General features: G+C 38.7%; 1 non-coding gene across 1 annotated transcript; it reads right to left on the reverse strand.

The window, feature by feature from the left end:
* Positions 1-7,817: 7,817 nt before the first annotated feature.
* LOC148577549 (small nucleolar RNA R71) lies at positions 7,818-7,925 on the reverse strand. Its single transcript, XR_015904525.1, has one exon. It is a non-coding gene; the product is annotated as a small nucleolar RNA R71 (small nucleolar RNA).
* Between the last annotated feature and the right edge of the window lie 234 nt (positions 7,926-8,159).

Here is an 8,159-nt window from a genome sequence, read left to right on the forward strand (position 1 = left end):
AAAGAGGGAACACAAGAGGAGTAATGGAGCTAAACAATGTAGATGCTCTGTTGGCCCAAAACAAGCTCACCACCCAGCAGCTGGCTGACCTCACCAAGAAGATGGAGAGAAACCAAGTAGCAGCAATCTCCACTTCATCAACAACCCAAGAAGGAGTGAATGAAGAAGCAGAGGGTAGTCAGGAGCAAGCCAACTACATCGGGAATTCACCTAGGCAGAACCATGATCCATACTCCAAGACTTACAACCCTGGATGGAGGAATCACCCAAACTTTGGGTGGGGAAATCAACAAGACCAAAGCCTTGATCAAAGACGCCCAAATCCAAACAATTTCACATCTAGACCATATCAACATCCCAATAACAACACCTCTCCACATTCATATCAAGGCCAGAACAACCCTCCTCAACTTGACCTATCATCATTTGATGAAAGAATCTCAAGGATTGAAAATCTACTTGAAGGCATTTGCAAGGATATCCAAGACAACAAGGTGTTCAAGGAGGAAGTGCGAGCCAGTTTCAAGAATCAGGGAGACACAATCAAGAGGTTGGAATCTCAAGTAGGATATCTCTCTGAGCAAATTCCCAAACCCACAGATGGATTCCCAAGTGACACAGAGAAGAATCCGAGAGGTGAAACAAAGAAAGTAAGATGGGAAGATTGCAAGATGGTCACTATAAGTGATAAGGAGACTGAGGACAAGCCAAGCAAGCTGTCAGGACAACCTGAAAATACCTCAACAGAGAAGGAGGAAAAAGAATACCAAGAACCAGAAATATCAAAACAGGAGCTGCTGAGACTCTATGCACCTTTTCCCCAACTGCTCAATGGTGCTGTGGAGAAGAGAATATACTCAAGATTTCTTGACTTCTTTGCATCTTTGCATGTGAACATACCATTCATCAAGACTATCCAGCAAATGCCTGCATATATCAAGTATATGAAGGAGCTGCTTCCTAGGAAAAGCTCACTCAAGGGAGGCCAGACTATAGTGATGAACAAGGGGTGCAGTGCCCTCATTCAACCACAGTTGCCTACGAAAAGAAAAGATCCAGGGAGTTTTCATGTCCCCTGTGCCATAGGAGAAACAATGTTTGATATAGCACTTTGCGATTTGGGAGCAAGCATCAACTTAATGCCCTTAGCCCTGGTGAAGAGACTACAGATCAATAAGATATTGCCCACAGATGTGGTCATCAGGCTAGCTGACAAAACTCAAAAACAAGCATTAGGGGTACTGGAAAATGTGTTGTTAAAGGTTGGGAAATACTTTCTTCCAACAGACTTTGTCATTTTGGACATGGAAGAGAGTCACACTCACCCAATCATATTGGGAAGACCATTCCTAGCTACAGCCAGAGCACTCATAGATGTGGAGCGAGGGGAGCTAATATTGAGGATCCATGATGAACAACTCAGCTTCAATGTCTTCAAACTCTCCCAAGAAGCTGACCAAGAAAATAAAGAACCAAGTACAGATCGTAACGAAATGCTGACAGAGGAAGCAAACATTGAAGCACAACCAGCCCAACTAGGAAAGCCCTTGGTTGATGAACAAGGAAATAAGCAGCTGTCACAACTCAAGGAAAAGCTGGAGGAACCTAAACCACCAGAAACATGTGAAGACAACAACAAAATTTACTTAGAAGAAGAAGCCACAAAGAGCAAGGCAACGTCAAAAGGGACAAAGAAGAAAGTACCAAGGGGGTGGAGGAACAAGAAGATCCCTACGGAAGACTTCTCTCCAGGAGATAAAGTGATCTCAGCTTACTTCCCAGATATCCCCCCTAATCTCCCCACTGTACCATCTCAGTTACCTAAGGTCTTCACTATCAACAGAGTCCTCTCCTTGGAACATGTAGAGATCATTGATACAACCAATGGATATAAGTCCAAGGCAAGAGGGGAGGACTTGAAGCATTATCAACCTCCCTGATGAAGAAGAAACGTCAAGCTAGTGACGCTAAAGAAGCGCTTCATGGGAGGCAACCCATATTTTATTAGCTTTTACTAGTGAATAAATCGATATTCATAAATTCCAACCCAAACTTGGTGATGTCCTTATATTGCAGTATATAGTGAAGAACAAGTTTGGTGTTCAAAGCGTACCAAGAAAGCATTAATGCAACAGAGAGCATGGTAGTCTTGGAGCTTTGAACAGAACTTTTCATCACAGTGCTTCAAATTAAGTTTGGTGTCACCCCATGGTGCCACCAAAATGCATATAAGGATACACAGTTAGTTAGTTAGTTGGAGTTCATGAATAAGCAAAATCCTTTCTTCTCTTTATCATTCTAGCCGAAAAGCTCAAAAACTTGTTATGATATTTTTTTTTCTTATCTTATTTTCTTTAGGAAAAAGAAAAGGAGCATTGAAGGAGATTGATAGGACAATTTAATGGGAAAGATTCGGCCACTTCATGAAGAGGGCACTACACACGTGCCTCAAGGGGGAATGCATTGGGAATGGTTGCCATGCAACATTGGAGGAAGAACAAACTTGGAAAGCGAACTAACTCCATCATAAAGTTGAGAATCCTCGTGCTTACTCCATACACATCCCCATCCGTTCATCATACACCAACTCCATCAATCCACACCTTTCATCTCTTCATCACTTCTCTATATAAGTGAATCAAATTCACACCATCTCCACATTCGAAATTCATACCCCTTGCACTTCACTTTCCAGCAACCAATTCTTCAACATCCCACTCTCTAAACCCCACATCACTTCCCTTCACTACACCTGTTTTGCTTTAACTTCATTCATGGCATCATCAAGTTCCAAGAGGTAGAAGAGGAAGGAACCAAAGGAGAACATTCCCTTCGACGAGAAGAGATTCAAGACTGCCTTCCATGAACGAGAATTTGAGCGGATAAAGCTCAAAAAGATACTGCCCGAGTTAACCTTCCAAATCAATGAAGACAAATGCCCACAGATTCGGGAGAAGATTAAAGAAAGAGGGTGGCAATTGCTCACCAATCCAGAGGGGAAGATCAATGCAAACCTCATCAAAGAGTTCTACACAAATGTGGTCAGAGAAGACAAAATCAGAGCCCCAACCTTCAAAAGCTATGTAAGGGGAAAGGAGGTAGACTTCAGTCCAAATGCTATAATAAGAACTCTTCACCTGAAATCACCACACTTTGATGAGTCTAGCTATCATACAAGGATAAGTAAAAGTCAAGACAATGATGAGCTCATTGAGATAGTGACCGACATTTGTGTTATAGCAGCTGACTGGGAGAGGTATGGAGATGGGAGACCCCGATTCATCAAGAGGGGAGACCTTTGCCCAGAAGCCAAGGGGTGGTTTGAACTCGTGAGGAGGTCCATTCTCCCAGCTGCAAATAATTCAGAGGTAAATATTAATCGAGCAACTATGGTACATTGCCTAGTACAAGGTGGAGAAATCAACGTGCATGAACTTATAGCTGAGGGAATTCAAGATTCAGCTGAGAAGCTTGAATCAGGTGCCAGGCTTTGGTACCCCAGCACCATTCTCCGATTGTGCACAAAGGCCAAGGTGGTCTTTGAGGATAGTAATCCAGACTGGGTTAACCCAGGGAGGCTAATGACAACCCAGGGTATGGCCTATTGATGAGCGAATAATTTATACGCTTTTTGGCATTGTTTTTAGTATGTTTTTAGTAGGATTCATCTACTTTTAGGGATGTTTTCTTTAGTTTTTATGTTAAATTCACATTTCTGGACTTTACTATGAGTTTGTGTGTTTTTCTGTGATTTCAGGTATTTTCTGGCTGGAATTGAGGGACTTGAGCAAAAATCAGATTCAGAGGATGAAGAAGGACTGCTGATGCTGTTGGATTCTGACCTTCCTGCACTCAAAATGGATTTTCTGGAGCTACAGAACTCAAAACGGCGTGCTTCCAATTGCGTTGGAAAGTAGACATCCAGGGCTTTCCAGAAATATATAATAGTCTATACTTTGGCCAAGTTTAAATGACGCAAACTGGCGTTCAACGCCAGCTCTCTGCCCAATTCTGGCGTCCAGCGCCAGAAAAGGATCCAAAAACAGAGTTGAACGCCAGAAATGGATCAAAACCTGGTGTTCAATTCCACAAATGGCCTCTGCACGTGGAAAGCTAAAGCTCAGCCCAAGCACACACCAAGTGGGCCCCGGAAGTGGATTTATGCATCAATTACTTACTCATGTAAACCCTAGTAGCTAGTTTATTATAAATAGGACCTTTCACTAGTCTTTTTGACCATCTTTGGACACCTGGTTCTTATATCAGAGGGGCTGGACATTCGGCCATGCCTTGACCTTTGACTTATGTATTTTTAACGGTAGAGTTTCTACACTCCATAGATTAAGGTGTGGAGCTCTACTGTTCCTCAAAGATTAATGCAAAGTACTACTGTTTCCTATTCAATTCATCTTATTTCGCTTCTAAGATATTCATTCGTACTTCAATCTGAATGTGATGAACGTGACAATCATCATCATTCCCTATGAACGCGTGCCTCACAACCACTTCCGTTCTACCTTAGACTGAATGAGTATCTCTTAGATCTCCTAACCAGAATCTTCGTGGTGTAAGCTAGAATGATGGCGTCATTCAAGAGAATCCGGAAGGTCTAAACCTTGTCTGTGGTATTCCGAGTAGGATTCAATGAATGAATGACTGTGACGAGCTCCAAACTCGCGATTGCGGGGCGTTAGTGACAGACGCAAAAGGATAGTAAATCCTATTCCAGCATGATCGAGAATCGACAGATGAATAGCCGTGCCGTGACAGGGTGCGTTGACCATTTTCACTGAGAGGATAAGATGAAGCCATTGACAAGGGTGATGCCTCCAGACGATTAGCCATGCCGTGACAGGGCATTGGATCATTTTCCCGAGAGATGACCGAAAGTAGCCATTGACAGTGGTGATGTATCACATAAAGCCAGCCATGGAAAAGAGTAAGACTGATTGGATGAAGATAGCAGGAAAGCAGAGGTTCAGAGTAACGAAAGCATCTCTATTCGCTTATCTGAAATTCTCACCAATGAATTACATAAGTATTTCTATCCCTATTCTATTAACTATTATTCGAAAACACCATTATCAATTTATATCTGCCTAACTGAGATTTGCAAGGTGACCATAGCTTGCTTCATACCAACAATCTCCGTGGGATTCGACCCTTACTCACGTAAGGTATTACTTGGACGACCCAGTGCACTTGCTGGTCAGTTACACGGAGTTGTGAACCGTGGTTTTGGCATCATGTTTTTGGTGCCATTTCCAGGGAAAGAAAGAGCAATGAACTTTACATAATTAAAGTGTAATCACGATTCCGCGTACCAAGTTTTTGGCGCTGTTGCCGGGGATTGTTCGAGTTTGGACAACTAACGGTTCATCTTGTTGCTCAGATTAGGTAAATTTTCTTTTTGTTTTCTTTTCAAAAATTTTTCAAAAAATTTTTCAAAAATTTCTCCTTTGTTTTCGAAAAAATCTTAAAAAAAAAAGTTTTCAAAAATATAATAAAAATAATGTTTTCAAAAATAAATTATTCTATGGCTTCAAAACTTTCAAGAATGAATTATAGAGTTTCATGGTAGCATGTTGAGGCCTATCTGGCTGTAAAGCCATACCCAAACTGCTTTGGGATTGGTCTTCAACTAATCACCTCAATGGAGCCATGCCCAATCCTTCTGGATAGGGTATGTCAGGCGTGTCATGTCTGAGTTACATACTAAAGCTTGGCTGGCTATTAAGCCATGCCTGACCCTTTGATTGGAGCTTTAGAGCATAAGATTCCTGGAATTCATATTAAAAATTTTGAATCCTTATTTTTCTCTTTTCTAAATAATTTTTGAAAAATATAAAACAAAAATCCAAAAAACAAAAAATTAGAAAATCATAAAAATCAAAAATATTTTTTGTGTTTCTTGTTTGAGTCATGTGTCATGTTATAAGTTTGGTGTCAATTGCATGTGCATCTTGCATTTTTCGAAAATAATCATGCATTCATAGTGTTCTTCATGATCTTCAAGTTGTTCTTGGTAAGTCTTCTTGTTTGATCTTTGCATTTGCATGTTTTGTGTCTTTTCTTGTTTTTCATATGCATTCTTGAATTCTTAGTGTCTAAGCATTAAAGAATTCTAAGTTTGGTGTCTTGCATGTTTTCTTTACATTAAAAATTTTTCAAAATTGTGTTCTTGATGTTCATCATGATCTTCATAGTATTCTTGGTGTTCATCTTGACATTCATAGCATTCTTGCATGCATTCATTGTTTTGATCCATAACTTTCATGCATTGCATCATTTTTCTTGTTTTTCTCTCTCATCATAAAAGTTCAAAAAAATAAAAATATATCTTTCCCTTTTTCTCTCATCAAATTCGAAAATTTGGATTGACTTTTTCAAAATTTTTTAAAATCAAATTGTTTCTTATGAGTCAAATCAAATTTTCAATTTGAAAATCTTATCTTTTTCAAAATCTTTTTCAAAAATCAAATCTTTTTCAAATTTCTTAGTTATTTTTGAAAATTCCAAAAATATTTTTCAAAAATCTTTTTCTTATTTTTATACCAAATTTTCGAAAATAACAATAGCAATTAATGTTTTGATTCAAAAATTTCAAGTTTGTTACTTACTTCTTAAGAAAGATTCAAGCTTTAAGTTCTAGAATCATATCTTATGATTTCTTGTGAATCAAGTCATTAATTGTGATTTTAAAAATCAAATCTTTTTCAAAACTAATTTCAAATCATATCTTTTCAAAAAAATATCTTCTCATCATACCTTTTTCAAAAAAAATTTTCAAAATATCTTTTCTAACTTCCTATCTTCTTATCTTTTCAAAATTGATTTTCAAAAATTGTTTCAACTAACTAACTAACCTTTTGTTTGTTTCTTATCTTTTTCAAAACTACCTAACTAACTCTCTCTCTCTAATTTTCGAAAATATCTTCCCCCTTTTTCAAAAATTTCTTTTTAATTAACTAATTATTTTTATTTTTGATTTTAAATTTTTTCAAAAAAAATTACTAACCTTTTTTCAAAAACTATTTTCGAAAATCACTAACCCTTTTTCAAAAATTATTTTCGAAAATTCTCCCTCTCCTATCTCATTCTATTTATTTATTCATCTACTAACATCTCATCTCACATCTATACCCTCCTCACAGTTGTGTTTCTTCCATTACATTACATTCTTTGTCTCCCTCTTTTCTCCCACTCACAAAGGGATCCCTATACTGTGGTATAAAGGATCCATATTATTATTATTATTTTTTCTGTGCCCTCTTCTTTGTCATATGAGCAGGAGCAAGGACAAGAATATTCTTGTTGAAGCAGATCCAGAACCTGAAAGGACTCTGAAGAGAAAACTAAGAGAAGCTAAATTACAACAATCCAGAGATAACCTTTCAGAAATTTTCGAACAGGAAGAGGAGATGGCAGCCGAAAATAATAATAATGCAAGGAGAATGCTTGGTGACTTTACTGCACCTAATTCTAATTTACATGGAAGAAGCATCTCTATTCCTGCCATTGGAGCAAATAACTTTGAGCTGAAACCTCAATTAGTTTCTCTAATGCAGCAAAACTGCAAGTTTCATGGACTTCCATCTGAAGATCCTTTTCAGTTCTTAACTGAATTCTTGCAGATCTGTGATACTGTTAAGACTAATGGAGTAGATCCTGAAGTCTACGGGCTCATGCTTTTCCCATTTGCTGTAAGAGACAGAGCTAGAATATGGTTGGACTCTCAACCTAAGGATAGCCTGAACTCTTGGGATAAGCTGGTCAAGGCTTTCTTAGCCAAGTTCTTTCCTCCTCAAAAGCTGAGCAAGCTTAGAGTGGATGTTCAAACCTTCAGACAGAAGGAAGGTGAATCCCTCTATGAAGCTTGGGAGAGATACAAAGGACTGACCAAAAAGTGTCCTTCTGACATGCTTTCGGAATGGACCATCCTGGATATATTCTATGATGGTCTGTCTGAGTTATCTAAGATGTCATTGGATACTTCTGCAGGTGGATCCATTCACCTAAAGAAAACGTCTGCAGAAGCTCAAGAACTCATTGACATGGTTGCTAATAACCAGTTCATGTACACTTCTGAGAGGAATCCTGTGAATAATGGGACGCCTATGAAGAAGGGAGTTCTTGAAGTTGATACTCTGAATGCCATA

The sequence above is a fragment of the Arachis ipaensis genome, chromosome B1 (genome assembly GCF_059453495.1).
Source record: "Arachis ipaensis isolate K30076 ecotype BB chromosome B1, ASM5945349v1, whole genome shotgun sequence".
NCBI classification, from domain to species: domain Eukaryota; kingdom Viridiplantae; phylum Streptophyta; class Magnoliopsida; order Fabales; family Fabaceae; genus Arachis; species Arachis ipaensis.